The sequence below is a fragment of the Carassius carassius genome, chromosome 18 (genome assembly GCF_963082965.1).
Source record: "Carassius carassius chromosome 18, fCarCar2.1, whole genome shotgun sequence".
NCBI lineage: Eukaryota > Metazoa > Chordata > Actinopteri > Cypriniformes > Cyprinidae > Carassius > Carassius carassius.
This window is the reverse complement of record NC_081772.1, coordinates 30,237,585-30,253,830: the sequence shown is the minus strand read 5'-3', so window position 1 is coordinate 30,253,830 and position 16,246 is coordinate 30,237,585. Positions and strand designations below refer to the sequence as shown.

Sequence of the window (16,246 nt, the reverse complement as noted above, 5' to 3'; positions counted from 1 at the left end):
ACTTGAATTAAGCAGACCACCTTCTGCCCTGTTGTGTGTCACATTGCTGCCTGACCTACTTGCAACCTAGCAAGCCGAGATTGTAAGCTAGCCCTGGAAGTGGGTAAAACAGCAGTCCCACTGAGGAGAAATCAGGCTGCCATGTCTCATCCTATGTAATGGGGTTTTTCAGTGCTGGGCCTGGGGACCGACAGCACTGCACAATTCGGAGGTCTGTCTTATTCTACTCACTCTGTGAGCGCGCTTTCCTAACGAACTGACCATCAGAATCAGGTGTGCCAAACAAGGGAGGTGCACTGATACCCTGGAGCAGGAAGGAACACCGCTCCAGTACAGATTCAGAAGAAGAGATGGACCGTAGTGATAGCAAGGTGACTCCGCCAAAAGCAGACAGACCTTCGCCTGAACAGGGACTTGAACCCTGGACCCTCAGATTAAAAGTCTGATGCTCTACCAACTGAGCTATCCGGGCTCTTGTGGAGCACTGTCTTCTCACCTTTTATAAAGCAGCAGTTTTACAACAAGCTGCCTAGAAGAGACCCAGGTGTCACGAGGATGAAAGCTAGAAGCAGTTATGGCACAGAGAGCGAAGGACCATAGATGGCACAATTACCGTCACAGAAAGCTAAAGCAATACTGCAAATCCTTCCGGAAATGGGAAGAGTTCGAACCTGCGCAGGGAGACCCCAATGGATTTCAAGTCCATCGCCTTAACCTCTCGGCCACGACTACGCCTAATGTTAGAAAGCAAGCCCCCTTGTCTGATGGCGCCCTGCACAGGCCAAGCTTCAGAAACAAAATCACGCAAAAATATGAGGTGGTAAAAAATGTACAACCTTCCCGTATACTCAATGGCAAAGGGTTGCCGCGACCCGGATTCGAAAGGGGTTGCTGCAGCCACAACGCAGAGTACTAACCACTATACGATCACGGCGTGCCACTGGCTCACCCAAGACAATCCCTGGAGCCCGGATAGAAGAAGCAGCAGCGGCGTGTTTGTCCATCGAAGAGGGACTGGACATTTCGCAAATAAGTGCGAGGACCGTGAAAAATGCATGGATGCCTTGCCTCATGGCCTTCAGCAAACAGTGAAGTCGGCAGGATTCGAATCTGCGCGGGGAGACCCCAATGGATTTCTAATCCATCGCCTTAACCACTCGGCCACGACTACGGCAGTAGACCAATTTCTGCTCAGTTTGTGTCCAACACTGCTGCCTGACCTACTTGCAACCAAACCAGCTCAGTCAGCAAGCAGAGATTGCAAGCTAGCCCTGCAAGCGGGTAAAACAGCGGTCCCACTGAGGAGAAATCAGCCTGCCATGTCTCATCCTATGTAATGGGGTTTTTCAGTACTGACCCCGGGGACCGACAGCACTGCACAATTGGGAAGTCTGTCTTATTCTACTCACTCTGTGAGCACTCTTTCCTAAAGGGCTGACCATCAGAATCATGTGTGCCGATCAAGGGAGATGCACTGATCCCCGGGAGAAGGAAGGAAAATCGCTCTAATACAGAGTCAGCAGAACAGATGGACCCGTAGTGATAGCAAGCTGAGGGCTCCAAAAAGTAGACTGACCTTCGCCCAAACAGGGACTTGAATTAAGCAGACCACCTTCTGCCCTGTTGTGTGTCACATTGCTGCCTGACCTACTTGCAACCTAGCAAGCCGAGATTGTAAGCTAGCCCTGGAAGCGGGTAAAACAGCAGTCCCACTGAGGAGAAATCAGGCTGCCATGTCTCATCCTATATAATGGGGTTTTTCAGTGCTGGGCCTGGGGACCGACAGCACTGCACAATTCGGAGGTCTGTCTTATTCTACTCACTCTGTGAGCGCGCTTTCCTAACGAGCTGACCATCAGATTCAGGTGTGCCAAACAAGGGAGGTGCACTGATACCCTGGAGCAGGAAGGAACACCGCTCCAGTACAGATTCAGAAGAAGAGATGGACCGTAGTGATAGCAAGGTGACTCCGCCAAAAGCAGACAGACCTTCACCCTAACAGGGACTTGAACCCTGGACCCTCAAATTAAAAGTCTGATGCTCTACCGACTGAGCTATCCAGGCTCTTGTGGAGCACTGGCTTCTCACCTTTTATAAAGCAGCAGTTTTACAACAAGCTGCCCAGAAGAGACGCAGGTGTCACAAGGATGAAAGCTAGAAATAGTTATGGCACAGAGAGCGAAGGACCATAGATGGCACAATTACAGTCACAGAAAGCTAAAGCAATACTGCAAATCCTTCCGGAAATGGGAAGAGTTCGAACCTGCGCAGGGAGACCCCAATGGATTTCAAGTCCATCGTCCATCGTCTTAACCTCTGGGCCACGACTACGCCTAATGTTAGAAAGCAAGCCCCCTTGTCTGATGGCGCCCTGCACAGGCCAATCTTCAGAAACAAAATCACGCAGAACGATGAGGTGGTAAAAAATGTTCAACCTTCCCGTATACTCAACAGCAGAGGGTTGCCATGACCCGGATTCGAACCGGGGTTGCTGCGGCCACAACGCAGAGTACTAACCACTATACGATCACGGCGTGCCACTGGCTCACCCAAGACAACCCCTGGAGCCCGGATAGAAGAAGCAGCAGTGGCGTGTTTGTCCATCGAAGAGGGACTGGACATTTTGCAAATAAGTGCGAGGACCGTGAAAAATGCATGGATGCTTTGCCTCATGGCCTTCAGCAAGCAGCGTAGTCAGCAGGATTCGAACCTGCGCGGGGAGACCCCAATGGATTTCAAGTCTATCACCTTAACCACTCAGCCACGACTACGGGAGTAGACCAATTACTGCTCAGTTTGTGTCCAACACTGTTGCCTGACCTACTTGCAACCAACCCAGCTCAGTCAGCAAGCGGAGATTGCAAGCTAGCCCTGCAAGCGGGTAAAACACAGTCCCACTGAGGAGAAATCAGGCTGCCATGTCTCATCCTATGTAATGAGGTTTTTCAGTACTGGCCCTTGGGACCGACAGCACTGCACAATTGGGAAGTCTGTCTTATTCTACTCACTCTGTGAGCACTCTTTCCTAAAGGGCTGACCATCAGAATCAGGTTTGCCGAACAAGGGAGATGCACTGATCCCCGGGAGCAGAAAGGAACATCGCTCTAGTACAGAGTCAGCAGAAGAGATGGACCGTAGTGATAGCAAGCTGAGGCCTACAAAAAGACGACTGACCTACGCCCAAACAGGGACTTGAATTAAGCAGACCACCTTCTGCCATGTTGTGTGTAACACTGCTGCCTGACCTACTTGCAAGCTAGCAAGCCGAGATTGTAAGCTACCTCTGGAAGCGGCTAAAACAGCAGTCCCACTGAGGAGAAATCAGGCTGCCATGTCTCATCCTATGTAATGGGGTTTTTCAGTACTGGCCCTGGGGACCGACAGCACTGCACAAATGGGAGGTCTTTCTTATTCTACTCACTCCGTGAGCACTCTTTCCTAAAGGGCTGACCATCAGAATCATGTGTGCCGAACAAGGGAGATGCACTGATCCCCGGGAGAAGGAAAGAACATCGCTCTAATACAGAGTCAGCAGAAGAGATGGACCCGTAGTGATAGCAAGCTGAGCCCTCCAAAAAGTAGACTGACCTTCGCCCAAACAGGGACTTGAATTAAGCAGACTACCTTCTGCCCTGTTGTGTGTCACATTGCTGCCTGACCTACTTGCAACTCAGGAAGCCGAGATTGTAAGCTAGCACTGGAAGCGGGTAAAACAGCAGTCCCACTGAGGAGAAATCAGGCTGCCATGTCTCATCCTATGTAATGTGGTTTTTCAGTACTGGCCCTGGGGACCGACAGCACTGCACAATTGGGAAGTCCGTCTTATTCTACGTACTCTGTGAGCACTCTTTCCTAAAGGGCTGATCATCAGAATCAGGTGTGCCGAACAAGGGAGATGCACTGATCCCCGGGAGCAGGAAGGAACATCGCTCTAGTACAGAGTCAGCAGAAGAGATGGACCCGTAGTGATAGCAAGCTGAGCCCTCCAAAAAGTAGACTGACCTTCGCCCAAACAGGGACTTGAATTAAGCAGACTACCTTCTGCCCTGTTGTGTGTCACATTGCTGCCTGACCTACTTGCAACCTAGCAAGCGGAGATTGCAAGCTAGCCCTGTAAGCGGGTAAAACAGCAGTCCCACTGAGGAGAAATCAGGCTGCCATGTCTCATCCTATGTAATGACGTTTTTCAGTGCTGGGCCTGGGGACCGACAGCACTGCACAATTCGGAGGTCTGTCTTATTCTACTCACTCTGTGAGCGCGCTTTCCTAACGAGCTGACCATCAGAATCAGGTGTGCCAAACAAGGGAGGTGCACTGATACCCTGGAGCAGGAAGGAACACCGCTCCGGTACAGATTCAGAAGAAGAGATGGACCGTAGTGATAGCAAGGTGACTCCGCCAAAAGCAGACAGACCTTCACCCGAACAGGGACTTGAACCCTGGACCCTCAGATTAAAAGTCTGATGCTCTACCGACTGAGCTATCCGGGCTCTTGTGGAGAACTGGCTTCTCACCTTTTATAAAGCAGCAGTTTTACAACAAGCTGCCCAGAAGAGACGCAGGTGTCACGAGGATGAAAGCTAGAAGCAGTTATGGCACAGAGAGCGAAGGACAATAGAAGGCACAATTACCGTCACAGAAAGCTAAAGCAATACTGCAAATCCCTCCCGTAGTCGGCAGAGTTCGAACCTGCGCAGGGAGACCCCAATGGATTTCAAGTCAATCGCCTTAACCTTTTTTTTTTTTTTTTTATTGAAGAAATTAATCAATTCAAACATACATATCAATTATTCACATACAAAAGTACATAAGATTCTTTCTTTGACATAAAAAATTCCTAAAATCTTGAATTGACAGACATCTTACAATTTAAAGAAAGAAGTCATTAAATAGTTTAATCTTTTAAAAATGAAAATTCAATTCCCAGCTCTTTGAAGACCATTAATACCTCCTGAGTAAAAATATTATAAAAAACATCAATCGTTTCCTCCAATTTAAAATAATAAAACAGACATCCAACATATTTTTCAACTTTTCTCCTAAACACATTCCATACATCAATTAAAGCATTGTCCTTTTTCACCACCACTCTTCTTTCCCATATCGCACTTTTCATCAGCATCACAAGTAAATTAATCAGCTTCTCATGTTTATATTTCTCATTAATGCCCAACATTAACACCTTTTCCCACTCAAAGTTTCCATTTCCCTCTCCTCTCAAAATTAAAATCATTCTTTTACATCTCTCATTAAAATCTTTCAGCTTATCACAATATAAAAACAAGTGTAAAAACCCTTCATCTGCATCTTGGCATACTTTACATATTGCACTTTCCTCCATCCCAATTTTGCTTAAAATCACATCTGTAAACACTGCTTTGTTCCTGATAAAATATTCCATATTCTCCAGTTTAGTCTGTACAATTTTCCCATTTATATTCCCCCATATTTTCTCTTCCGGTACATCATTGAACATCCGTAGCCAGTATTCATTTACAACAGGTTTCTTGAAAACCACATCTCTAAAAAAACAATAAAACATTTTCACAGTACATTCTTTAAAAGCACACAATTTCCCCCCCATATTTGCATACACATCTTTTCCTTGATTTTCTTCTTCCATATTTTCAATTCTCTTTATCCATTCTTTAGGTATAGCATTCTTAATTAAATCATATTTGTTTGTAATCTCTTGTCTGCTATAATCCTCCTTTGCCTCCTCCATCACATCCACAATGTATTGCACTGGTAAAAACCCCTCTTTGAATTCATATAAAACATCTCTGACTTTCATGATTCCAACATCCCACCATTTCTTAAAAAAAACCTGCTTCCCTTGATTTAAAATGCAGTTGTTTAAGAATAAAGGCTGATTTAAAATGTTCTCTCTACCTTGTGGCTTAAAATGCACATTATCTAAACATTTTCCCCATGCTCTCATCAGTTCTTTATAAAATTCTGGCAGCCCCTCCGTCATCCAATTTGTTGTTTTCATCCATAAAATGTTGTCCCCCAGATTAAAATGACTACACTTGTTTAAAAAATGCCCCATTGTTCTTTTCCATGCTGCTTTATTTTCTTCGTCTAGATATTTGCTTATGATTTTCACCCTTAAACTGTTCTTTCTTTGCTCCACGTCCATTAGCCCTAGCCCCCCCTTCCCCACTGCTCCTATTAAAGTGTTATATGCAATTCTCGGTGGCTTTCCTTCCCATAAAAAATCTAAAAAACATTTTTTCAGCCTTTTTTCTGTCCACAACGGCATTGAAGCCACATATAAAATATGCCATAACTTAGAAACCATTAAAACATTCAAAATTAAAACCCTCCCCTCCAAAGTTAAGGACATTAATCTCCAAAAATTCAACCTTCTCTCGATCCCTCCTAACATCTCCTCCCACATAATTCCTTCTGCTTTGGTTTCATCCCTCCCCATTAAAACACCTAAAATCTTTATTTCATTCATTTCCTTAAAATTAAAGTGCGCCGTTAAAACCTCACTTCTCCCGAATCTCATGTATACTGTTTTATCCTCGTTCACTTTAGCCCCTGATCCCCTGCAAAATGTTTGTACTATTTTCATTGCTTCCCTTACACTCAACAGATCTTGCAGCAATAGCGTAGTATCATCAGCGTATTGAAATATTTTATTCTCTCCTCCCTCTATGCCTATTCCTTTTATTCTCCCTTCCTGTTCTACCATTAACCCAGAGTTCGAACCTGCGCAGGGAGACCCCAATGGATTTCAAGTCCATCGCCTTAACCTCTCGGCCACGGCTACGCCTAATGTTAGGTAGTACACATAATGGGTTCGTGGAAAAAAAACCCATTCATTTAAATTGCCATATACCGCATAATGGTTCGAAGGGATTGTACTGTCAATTTGGATCCATTTTCTTCTTTAGAAAACTGGCCAACGGGACGAGTCGGCTTACCCCCCTTTTCCGTAGGGAATCCGCAGTAAACCAAGTATTGACACCTCTAGGGGGTGATGTTGACCACCGGGAGAGCCCCCCCACCACCACCCCCACCTCCCACGAACCCTATAAAGGTCCTTTTGCCATCGTTCTGCTGGCCGTTGGGGGTATTCGCTCCCAGGACCCTATTATTTGGCCTTTCTCCTATTAAACAAATGGCCGGGGCAGTTCTAGGGTGGGCTTCGCATCCCAGCGGGCCGCGTTTTGTCCACCCGCCATATGGGCCCGCTTAGCGGACCCCCGTGACCACGCTCCCTATAAAGGTCCTTTTGCCATCGTTCTGCTGGCCATTGGGGGTATTCGCTCCCAGGACCCTATTATTTGGCCTTTCTCCCATTAAACGAATGGCCGGGGCTGTTCTAGGGTGGGCTTCGCATCCCAGCGCGCTGCGTTTTGTCCACCCGCCATATGGGTCCGCTGTGCAGACCCCCGTGACCACGAACCCATTATTTGTCCATTTAACCATTATCATCGCGGATCGGACCCTCCAGCCGCGAGGACCCCCCGACCCGGACCCCCGGTCCCACGGAACCACTATTTGTCCACTTTTCCACTATTTTTACGGAACGTTCCCAAAAGGGTCCCAGAGGTGGGGGGTGGGCGTCCCCGCCCCGCGGGCGCTCACCGGCGCCCCCTCTGGCCATTTCGGGGTCGCCGACGCAAGTCACTCCGATCGGTCCGCGGTCTCGGTGAGGTCACTGGGGGGGCCCCACGGACCCCGCTGTGAAATTTGGGACCTCTGGGACGTTTCTAAAAAAATCCCACCTGCCATTTATTCCCATGCTTTCGGCCTAGCGGATTCGTGGACACGACTCCCAAGGGTCCGATCGGGCCGAATTTTGGATATGTGTCTCGAGGGCATCCCCTCGACCGGGCACAGAAGTCTGGTGGCCCTACGACCTTCTTTAGGGGTCAAACGGTCACAGAAGGGACCCCACGTCCACAAAAGCGGTACGCGTTTTGATGGGAGGTGGGACGTCCACAGTTCGGAGACGATAGGTTGTAAGGCCCCCAGATTTGAGATTCTGGCTTCTCAGGGGCCCCTCAACAAGGGCCCCGAAACACGTAGTCACGTAGGACCCATGGAAAAAAAGGGCATCGCGCTAGGTCCTCACGCTTTTGACAGCACGTTCTAGGGGCCCTCACGAGCAACCGATCCAAATTTCGGGCCCCTAGGACGTTTCTAAAAAATCCCTCCTGCCATTTACTTGAATGTGTTCGGCCTAGCGGTTTCGTGGACACGGCTCGCCGGGGTCCGATCGGGCCGAATTTTGGATATGTGTCTCATGGGGGCCACCTCGACCGGGCATAGAAGTCTGGTGACCCCTACGACCTTATTTAGGGATCAAAGGGTCAAAAAAGGGAGCGCTTGTCCACCAAACCGGTACGCGTTTACATTGGAGATGGGACATCCGCCCTTCGGAGACGATGGGTCGTAGGGCCCCGAGATTCGAGATTCTCGCATGTCAGAGGCCCCTCTCCCATGTCCCCAAAGCACGAAGCTGTAGGACCTTGAAAAAATAATTCCCATCCGGCACCCTGAAATCTCTCAAAAGGCTCTGATCATGTAAGAGTCAGAGAGGGCTGAGGGAGAGATTTTGTGCAGGAGGCTCCGAATTATCCCCTCGCCTTAGGGCCCCGCTCTTTCGGCAGCTCAATCGGGGCGGCCCCTGGACCCACCGATCCGAATTTCGGGCCCCTGGGTCTTTTCTAAAAAAGTCCCACCTGCCACATACTTGAATGGGTTCGGCCTAGCGGATTCGTGGACACAACTCGCGAGGGCCCCAGGGCCCCGCGCTTTCGGAAGCTCACTCGGGGCGGCCCCTTGACCCACCGATCCGAATTTTGGGCCCCTGGGTCTTTTCTGAAAAAGTCCCACCTGCCAATTACTTGAATGTGTTCGGCCTAGCGGTTTCGTGGACACGGCTCGCCGGGGTCTGATCGGGCCGAATTTGGTATGATTGCCTCATGGGGACCCCCTTGACCGGGCAGAGAAGTTTGGTGGCCCTACGACCTTCCTTAGGGGTCAAAAGGTCAAAAACGGAAGGGCTTGTCCACCAAACCGGTACATGTTTACATTGGAGGTGGGATATCCGCCCTTCGGAGACGATAGGTCGTAGGGCCCCCAGATTCGAGATTCGAGCATCTCAGGGGCCCCTCTCCCATGTCCCCGAAGCACGAAGCTGTTGGACCTTGAAAAAAAATGCCCGCCCGGCACCCTCAAATCTCTCAAAATGCTCTCATCATGTAAGAGTCAGAGAGGGCTGAGGGAGAGATTTTGTGCAGGAGGCTCCGAATTTTTCCCTCGCCTGAGGGTCCCGCGCTTTCGTCAGCTCACTCGCGGCGGCCCCTGGACCCACCGATCCGAATTTCGGGCCTCTGGGATGTTTCTAAAAAAGTCCCACCTGCCATATATTTGGATGGGGTTCAAATAAATTGCGGGTGGACATGCACCACATGTGGTTTTCTATGCATAATTCTACAGTATTATGGGACAAAACTTACAAAAATGGGTTCCTCGGAGCTTGCAGAGTACAGCAGATGAGACTTCAACCACGAAATCGCTAAAATTGATCCGTCAACGGAACCATTAGGAAGGGCGTGCTGAATAAATGGCAAATGGGAGGTTTTTTTTAAAAAAATGTCCATGTACAATTTATTCAGCGGGACCTCCGTAGTGCTCTGGTGGACATAAATTTTTATGCATATTTTACATTATTATTGGATAAAACTTACAAGAATTGATTCCTCTGGGTGTCCTGAGTACAGTAAAGGTCTTTTCATTAACAATAACACACATTTGAAATAAATAAAGTTAAATACAGTTGCTATTTAATGAAAAGTGAGATACGCACCACATGTGGTGCACATGTGTGCCAAAATTCAACGCTCATTTTTATGCAAATTCTACAGTATTATGGGTTAAAACTTACAAAAATTGATTCCTCTGAGTGCCCTGAGTACAGTACAACTGTTTTCTCTCGGCCTCATAAAAAAACTTTTCTTCCGACTTCCACCCCCTTTGAGCTGCCTTCTCTAGCCGGGGAGGGTGCACCCTGGCCGGCATGGATGAGTAGGTGCGAGGGGGGTGGATGGTACTATTTTTTTGCTAATATCTCCGCGAAGCGGTGGACCCCGGGGCTGAAATTCAGGGGATCCCTAGAGGGTCGAGGGGCCTACCGTATGCGACCACCCTCTAGTTCCTGGGTGGTCCGGTTCCTGAGTTATCCCGGTTCAAATCCCACATTTTGGCGGTTATCATAATGGCGGTTATCAAGCCTCTTATTAAGAAACCAAAACTAGATCCTAGTGTACTGGCAAATTATAGGCCTATTTCAAATCTTCCATTTATGTCTAAAATTTTAGAAAAAGTTGTGTCTGCTCAATTGAGCACCTTCCTGCATAAAAATGATCTGTATGAAGAATTTCAGTCAGGTTTTAGGCCCCACCATAGCACAGAAACTGCACTTGTTAAAATTACAAATGACCTGCTTCTTGCGTCAGATCAAGGCTGCATCTCATTTCTAGTCTTACTTGATCTTAGTGCTGCGTTCGACACCATAGATCATGACATACTCATAGATCGATTACAAAACTATACAGGTATTCAAGGGCAGGCTCTAAGATGGTTTAGATCCTACCTGTCCGATCGCTACCATTTTGTTTACTTAAATGGGGTGTCATCTCATTTATCATCAGTAAAATATGGAGTGCCACAAGGATCCGTCCTAGGTCCCCTTCTATTTTCAATATACATGTTGCCCCTTGGTAATATTATTAGAAAATATGGAATTAGCTTCCACTGTTATGCTGATGATACTCAGCTATATATTTCAACGAGACCAGATGAAACTTCCCAATTATCTAAGCTAACAGAGTGTGTTAAAAATGTAAAAGATTGGATGACAAATAATTTTCTCCAATTAAATTCGGATAAGACAGAGATATTAATTATTGGACCAAAAAACACCACACAGAATCTTGTAGATTACAATCTGCAACTAGACGGATGTACTGTTACTTCCTCTACAGTCAGAAATCTGGGTGTTATATTGGACAGCAATTTGTCTTTTGAAAATCATATTTCCAATGTTACAAAAACCGCATTCTTCCATCTTAGAAACATTGCCAAGCTACGAAACATGTTATCTGTTTCTGATGCAGAAAAGCTAGTTCATGCTTTCATGACCTCTAGACTGGACTATTGTAATGGACTTCTAGGTGGTTGTCCTGCTTCGTCAATAAACAAGCTACAGGTCGTCCAAAATGCAGCAGCTAGAGTCCTTACCAGGTCAAGAAAATATGATCATATTACCCCTATTTTACAGTCTCTGCACTGGCTACCTATTAAGTTCCGTATCAGTTACAAATTATCATTACTTACCCATAAGGCCCTAAATGGTTTAGCTCCTGCGTACCTAACTAGCCTTCTACCACGCTACAACCCATCACGCACCCTAAGGTCACAAAACGCTGGACTTTTGGTAGTTCCTAGGATAGCAAAGTCCACTAAAGGAGGTAGAGCTTTTTCACATTTGGCTCCCAAACTCTGGAATAGCCTTCCTGATAATGTTCGGGGTTCAGACACACTCTCTCTGTTTAAATCTAGATTAAAAACGCATCTCTTTCACCAAGCATTCGAATAATGTATCTCTTAAATTGTGAGTGTAGTTGCATCTGCATTTTTATTCTTTAGCTTGGGTTAAACTAATTTTACTTTGTTGGATCAGCAGCTATGCTAATGATGTCTCTATTTTGTTTCTATGTTTTGCCACGGGATTTACATCCCGTGGTAACTAGGATTTACACAAGCTCCAGTCTGGATCCAGAACACCTGAGAAGAGATGATGCTGACCCTCAGAGGACCCCAGATGATGCTAACCTTGAATCAACAAACAGAACTAACAAATATTGCTACATGTGTAACTGCATCCTATAAATTACTATTAATTAATAATATTGATAGTTCATCATCTAGCTGACTACGTCTTGTATTATTATTATTATTATTTTTATTTTTCTAAAATCCTGTCAAACGTGCACAAACTACTAGCTACTACTAAATATTGTAGAAACATAATTTTCTGTAAAGTTGCTTTGTAACGATTTGTATTGTAAAAAGCGCTATACAAATAAACTTGAATTGAATTGAATTGAACATTTTGGGGGGCCGTAACTTTGACCCCCGGGGTCATAGGGACATGGGGCAGGTGTCATCGGATAGAGGGCCACCTGGTCTGACCTTGACCCGAGTTTGGTGCAGTTTGGCCCCGTTTTGCGGAGTTACAGCTTGGCAAAGTCTGTGACATTTTGGTTAACCAAAATCCAACATTTTTTATATGCATATTTCTACAGTATAATGGGATAAAACTTACAAAAATGGATTCCTCTGAGTGCCCTGGGTACAGTACAAGTGTTTTCTCTAGGCCTCATAAAAATTTTTTTCTTCCGACTTCCACCCCCTTCGAGCTGCCTTCTCTAGCCGGGGAGGGTGCACCCTGGCCGGTATGGATGAGTAGGTGCGAGGGGGGTGGATGGTACTATTTTTTTGCTAATATCTCCGCGATGCGTTGGACCCCGCGGCTGAAATTCGGGGGATCCCAAGAGGGTCGTGGACACGACGTGGACACGACTCCCAAGGGTCCGATCGGGCCGAATTTTGGATATGTGTCTCGAGGGGATCCCCTCGACCGGGCACTGAAGTCTGGTGGCCCTACCACCTTCTTTAGGGGTCAAACGGTCACAGAAGGGACCCCACGTACACAAAAGCGTTACGCGTTTTGATGGGAGGTGGGACGTCCACAGTTCGGAGACGATAGGCCGGAGGGCCCCCAGATTTTAGATTCTGGCATCTCAGGGGCCCCTCACCCAGGGCCCCGAAGCACATAGTCGTAGGACTAAAGGGAAAAAAGTGCATCGCACTAGGGCCCCGCGCTTTTGACTGCACGATCCAGGGGCCCCAAAGAGCCACCGTTCCGAATTTCGGGCCCCTGGGACTTTTCTAAAAAAATCCCACCTGCCATTTATTTGAATGTGTTCAGCATAGCGGGTTCGTGGACACTGATTGCAAGGGCTCTTGGGCCCCGGGCCTTCATAAGCTTACTGGGGGAAGCCCCAGGAGCCACCGTTCCAAGTTTTGGGCCCCAGGGATGTCTCAGAAAAAAATGTCCGAACGAGGCTCTTTTCTAACGCTAATGGTCAAATGGACAAATATTGGGTCCGTGGGACCCGGAGGTGGGGTCCGCAAATGTTCCGCATGTGATCTGTGGTCATTCCGTGAACATAATGGTCAAATGGACAAATAGTGGGTTCGTGGGAACCAGGGTGGGGGTCCACAAGTGGTCCGCAGATGATCCGCAGTCATTGTGTGAACATAATGGTCAAATGGACAAATATTGGGTTCGTGGGACCCAGGGTGGGGGTCCGCAAGTGGTCCGCAGATGATCCGCAGTCATTGTGTGAACATAATGGTCAAATGGACAAATAGTGGGTTCGTGGGACCCAGGGTGGGGGTCCGCAAGTGGTCCGCAGATGATCCGCAGTCATTGTGTGAATATAATGGTCAAATGGACAAATAGTGGGTTTGTGGGACCCAGGGTGGGGGTCCGCAAGTGGTCCGCAGATGATCCGCAGTCATTGTGTAAATATAATGGTCAAATGGACAAATACTAGGTTCGTGGGACCCAGGGTGGGGGTCCGCAAGGGGTCCGCAGATGATCCGCAGTCATTGTGTGAATATAATGGTCAAATGGACAAATAATGGGTTCGTGGGACCCGGGTTGGGGGTCCGACGGGGGTCCGCACCGGTTCTGTGGTCATTCTGTAACTTTAAAGGTCAAATGGACAAATATTGGTTTCGTGGGCAAAAAAATCGTCCATCCCCCATTCGGGTAAATGCCACTGTTTTAAACCTGAGGTGTACTGCTCCATGCGCCACCCTGTGGAGAAGTGCTGAATGGCATTTAGGGGCCTCAAATTTGGGTAAGCTTCCGCGAGGCCCCTCGGGGGTCCAGATCCTCCCGCGCCGGTCAGGGGTCTCCCGTGGGCCAGCGCAGTCGGCAGACATCGACACCGCATCCTGCAAAAATTTTTTGGGGTCAGCGCGCAGGTCCCCTTAACCCACGTACACGAGCCCTCAAACTTATACCTGAATGGACGCTCCAAAAAAAAAAAAGGGCTGACCATAAGAATCAGGTGTGCCGAACAAGCCAACCAATTTCTGCTCAGTTTGTGTCCAACACTGCTGCCCTACTTGCAACCAACCCAGCTCAGTCAGCAAGCAGAGATTGCAAGCTAGCCCTGCAAGCGGGTAAAACAGCGATCCCACTGGGGACTGACAGCACTGCACAATTGGGAAGTCTGTCTTATTCTTCTCACTCTTTGAGCACTCTTTCCTAAAGGGCTGACCATCAGAATCAGGTGTGCCGATTAAGGGAGGTGCACTGATACCCTGGAGCAGGAAGGAACACCGCTCCAGTACAGATTCAGAAGAAGAGATGGACCGTAGTGACAGCAGGGTGACTCAGCCAAAAGCAGACAGACCTTCACCCAAACAGGGACTTGAACCCTGGACCCTCAGATTAAAAGTCTGATGCTCTACCGACTGAGCTACCCGGGCTCTTGTGGAGCACTGGCTTCTCACCTTTTATAAAGCAGCAGTTTTACAACAAGCTGCCCAGAAGAGACGCAGGTGTCACGAGGATGAAAGCTAGAAGCAGTTATGGCACAGAGAGCGAAGGACCATAGAAGGCACAATTACCGTCACAGAAAGCTAAAGCAATACTGCAAAGCCCTCCCGTAGTCGGCAGGGTTCGAACCTGCGCGGGGAGACCCCAATGGATTTCAAGTCCATCGCCTTAACCTCTCGGCCACGACTACGCCTAATCTTAGAAAGCAAGCCCCCTTGTCTGGTGGCGCCCTGCACAGGCCAAGCTTCAGAAACAAAATCACGCAGAAAGATGAGGTGGTAAAAAAATTTTCAACCTTCCCGTATACTCAACGGCAAAGGGTTGCCGTGACCCTGATTCGAACCGGGGTTGCTGCGGCCACAACGCAAAGTATTAACCACTATACGATCACGCCGTGCCACTGGCTCACCCAAGAGAATCCCTGGAGCCCGGATACAAGAAGCAGCAGTGGCGTGTTTGTCAATCGAAAAGGGACTGGACATTTTGCAAATAAGTGCGAGGACCATGAAAAATGCATGGATGCTTTGTCTCATGGCCTTCAGCAAACAGTTTAGTCGGCAGGATTTGAACTTGCGAGGGGAGACCCCAATGGATTTCTAGTCCATCGCCTTAACCACTCGGCCACGACTACGGGAGTAGACCAATTTCTGCTCAGTTTGTGTCCAACACTGCTGCCTGACCTACTTGCAACCAACCCAGCTCAGTCAGCAAGCGGAGATTGCAAGCTAGCCCTGCAAGCGGGTAAAACAGCGATCCCACTGAGGAGAAATCAGGCTGCCATGTCTCATCCTATGTAATGGGGTTTTTCAGTACTGGCCCTGGGGACCGACAGCACTGCACAATTGGGAAGTCTGTCTAGAGTTTGAATACACCTTCTGGTGCTACTTGGACACGTCATCAGTGAAAAACCCGAGGTCATAGGGTGTTTCGGGTCTTTAATCTTCATACACCCTCACCCGGGCGACCCAGCCGGGGGTGATCAGTCCCCGGCTTGTGTCCAAGTGGCATGTTGCTCCACGGATCCCCCCTACGGATCTACAGCCACCGAGAAGCCCTTTCTGTGGCCTCTAAGATGTTTGCGGTGGCTTTTTTCAATTGCAGTCCTTTCACTCCAAGGAGTTTGAGGGTTCGCAGCAGTGAGTGGCCAGCGAAGCCTCGGCACCCGACCTCGACTGGCTCGCAGCGAGTTTTCCAGCCATTGTTCCGGCACTTCGAGCTGAGCCCTGCGTAGTTAGCCCTCTTGCGCTCGTGGGCCTCTTCAATATGGTCTTCCCAGGGGACAGTTAGTTCCAGGATAACCACTTGCTTGGTAGACTCAGATGTTAGCACCATGTCTGGGCGGAGAGAAGTGGCTGTGATGTTGCCTGGGAACTTAAGCTGCCTTCCAAGGTCAACCTGAAGCTGCCAATCACGAGCAGTGGAGAGGAGCCCCCCCGTAGAGCTAGGCCGGTGGAATTGTTCCTTCTGCCCAGCTCTAATGAAGGTGATTGTCTGTTTGGGGGCTACCTGGGTCTTGCTGAGCTGGATCGCTGTGCAGATGGAGTCCGCCAAAGCCTTTAGCACCTGGTCGTGGCACCAGCG

The 16,246-nt window shown here is 48.2% G+C and overlaps 6 non-coding genes across 6 annotated transcripts; all 6 read right to left on the bottom strand.

Moving 5' to 3' along the window:
- Positions 1-399: 399 nt before the first annotated feature.
- Positions 400-472, bottom strand: trnak-uuu (transfer RNA lysine (anticodon UUU)). The gene has a single exon. It is a non-coding gene; the product is annotated as a tRNA-Lys (tRNA).
- A 1,990-nt stretch (positions 473-2,462) lies between these two features.
- Positions 2,463-2,534, bottom strand: trnah-gug (transfer RNA histidin (anticodon GUG)). Its single transcript has one exon. It is a non-coding gene; the product is annotated as a tRNA-His (tRNA).
- Positions 2,535-2,689: 155 nt separating this feature from the next.
- Positions 2,690-2,771, bottom strand: trnas-uga (transfer RNA serine (anticodon UGA)). The gene has a single exon. It is a non-coding gene; the product is annotated as a tRNA-Ser (tRNA).
- Positions 2,772-4,417: 1,646 nt separating this feature from the next.
- Positions 4,418-4,490, bottom strand: trnak-uuu (transfer RNA lysine (anticodon UUU)). Its single transcript has one exon. It is a non-coding gene; the product is annotated as a tRNA-Lys (tRNA).
- Positions 4,491-14,522: 10,032 nt separating this feature from the next.
- trnak-uuu (transfer RNA lysine (anticodon UUU)) lies at positions 14,523-14,595 on the bottom strand. The gene has a single exon. It is a non-coding gene; the product is annotated as a tRNA-Lys (tRNA).
- A 178-nt stretch (positions 14,596-14,773) lies between these two features.
- On the bottom strand, positions 14,774-14,855 carry trnas-uga (transfer RNA serine (anticodon UGA)). Its single transcript has one exon. It is a non-coding gene; the product is annotated as a tRNA-Ser (tRNA).
- Positions 14,856-16,246: the final 1,391 nt, after the last annotated feature.